At 77.6% G+C, this 2,500-nt stretch overlaps 1 non-coding gene across 1 annotated transcript in view; it reads right to left on the minus strand.

Moving 5' to 3' along the window:
* LOC134565312 (5.8S ribosomal RNA) overlaps window positions 1–88 on the minus strand; it is a 153-nt gene extending 65 nt beyond the window's left edge. The window contains exon 1 of the ribosomal RNA XR_010083864.1: window positions 1–88. This exon is cut by the window's left edge and continues 65 nt beyond it. This is a non-coding gene — a ribosomal RNA (5.8S ribosomal RNA).
* Between the last annotated feature and the right edge of the window lie 2,412 nt (window positions 89–2,500).

Here is a 2,500-nt window from a genome sequence, read left to right on the forward strand (position 1 = left end):
ATCAATGTGTCCTGCAATTCACATTAATTCTCGCAGCTAGCTGCGTTCTTCATCGACGCACGAGCCGAGTGATCCACCGCTAAGAGTTGTCTGGCTTTCGGCACCGTCTCCGCGCGCGCGGAGGGGCCGGGACCGCTCCGCGCGAAGCGGCCCCCTTTTTTGGCGGCGAGGGCGCGCGGGCGCGCGCTCCTCGCCCCGACCGTACGAGCACACACAGAAACGGAGGCGGGGAAAAAGAAGTTCACCCCAACGAACGCTCCCAAGGCCGGCAAAAAGGCGGGGGGGCCCGCGCCCCCGACCGCCTCCCCCCGCGAGGGGAGGCGCCACCTCGCATGCCGTCCTTCGGAGGCGGCCCAGGCGCTCGGGCTCGGCCCGGTCTCCGCGCGGAGGGGAGCCGCGCGGCGCGCACCGGACCCCGCGCGAGCACGGCGGGCCCGCCCGGCCTCTCTCGCGGGACGACGCGCACGCGAGGCCGGGGGCGCGGCCGTCGGCCCCCCCGCTCGCGCCCGACTTCCCTCGGACCGCTCTCCGCGGACTTCGCGGAGCGCCGCCACGCCAGCCACGCGGCCGGCCTCTCTCTCTCACAACAGCGGACCTTACGACGCCCGAGACGACACGCGGCGACGACCGCCTCGCCGACGCACCCCCGCGCGGGACCGCTCCCGCCGGCAGGCTCGCGTCTGGCGGCCACGCTCCGCCAGCCGGCGCCGGAGGCGGACGCCCACACCGAGTCCCGAGCCGGCATCGCGAGCGCCCGAGGCCTGCCGGGCGGCAGACCCACCGCCCCTGCGGCTGCACTCCCGGGACCGCCGCCGCCTCTTCGCACCGTCGGGGCCCCTTTCCCGCAAGCACGCGCCCGTCGGGAAGACGGCACGGAGCGAAACCGGGGGGCAACGCCCGTTCTCCTCGCTTCCGCTCAGAGACCGGGCGGAGGGCTGCCCCCGCGGCCGCCCGCGCGCGCCTTTCCCTTCGGCCCGCACGCGGCCGCCAGGAAAGGGCAACGGGGAAGCGACGAGCGTGGCCCGAGCCGGGACAACCGCAGGCGACGGCGAGCGCCTTCCGGCCGACCATCCCCCGAGAGGGACACCCGTCGAGCGGCGACGCCGCCGCTCGGCACGGGGGGTCGCCCGGCACTCGTCGGCATCCAGCGAGACGGCGCGACCGCAGAGCGCTCGCCCTGGGCGGACGGGCGGCCCAGCCAGGGGCGGCCGGCGGGCGGCGCCGCCGGTGTGCGTTCGAGGAAGAAGGCCGTCGAGGAGAGAGAGAAGGCGCGGCCGCGCCTGACGCGGCGCCGCACGCGAGAGCGCGGCGGCGGCCGAGGAAGAAGAGCGCGGCGGGGGGGGCCCGGCGGCCGCAACCCCGCGGCTGAGGGAAGGCGGAGAGCGCGCGCTCTCCGCCGGCGTCGCCCCGCTTCGAGGCCAGCGGGTCCGGCCGGCCCCGCGGCCGGTCGCGCGCCACGGCCTCTCCGCCGAGACCGGGCCGCGGAGAGGGGGGGGCAGGGCGCCCCTCCCCGGCGCGGCACGAGAGCCCCCGCGCGCGCGCGCGCAGCGAGGACGACGGCGACGAGGAAGCTCGGCCGGTCGCAACGGACACCACCGCAGGGGATCGGCGGGAGTAGCTCCCCACCCCTCAATGGCGCCGCGCCGCCGCCCGGCGACCCGCCGCCGCCGCCGCCCGCCGCGCCCGCCACGGCGGGACGCGCCGAGCCGCCCGAGTCTTTAAACCTCCGCCCGGGCTCGGCGGCCCTTTCGGCCCCCATCGGCGTGTGACGACACCGAGGGAACGTGCGGGGCCGCCGGGACGCGGAGCGCTAGGTACCTGGCCCTGGGGCGAGGGAAACGACCTCTATGGCCCCGCCGGGGTGCCTCCCCCGCTGCCGCCATCGGGGGAGCGTCCGCCGGCGGGGGCGCGCCCGACATCCGCCGCCACCACCGCGGAGTCCGTCTCGGGGCCCGGGGTTTCCCTCAGCAGCCCGGCGCTGCGCCCGAGAGGACCGCCGCGGCTCGGACCGCCCCGCCGGAGCGGGGACGCGGCCCGGCCGCCGAGAACCTCGCGCACCCCGCCGAGAGGCCACGGCCGACGACGGGGCGAGAATCGCCACCGCCGCCGCCGCGCCAACCCCGGCGGCGGTCCGCGCGCGGCTCGCGCCCGGCAAAAGCGCGGCCCGGAACGCCCGGAGAGCCCGGCCCTCGCGATTTCCCCGCCACGCAAGGTTACCGTTCGGCCTGGAGATGGGGCTTTTGCCGGGTGGCAAAACAGCCCTCCTTCCCCGCTGCGGGAAGGGCCGGAGGAGCCGCCTCCTCCGAGCCCCGAAGGGCTTCCCGCGGCCCTTTCCCTCGCCATTCGCCATCGCCCGCCGGCGCGGCGACGGCCGGACGGCCGGCCGTCGCCCGACGAGCAGAAGGAGCCAGGGAAGGGGCGGGAGAGCGCCTTCGGGAGGGGTGGAGCCGAACACCCCTCCCTCCCGCACACGGTCGGGCCTCACGCAGCGTACGAGAGA

The sequence above is a fragment of the Prinia subflava genome, unplaced genomic scaffold, assembly GCF_021018805.1.
Source record: "Prinia subflava isolate CZ2003 ecotype Zambia unplaced genomic scaffold, Cam_Psub_1.2 scaffold_167_NEW, whole genome shotgun sequence".
Taxonomy (NCBI): Eukaryota; Metazoa; Chordata; class Aves; order Passeriformes; family Cisticolidae; genus Prinia; species Prinia subflava.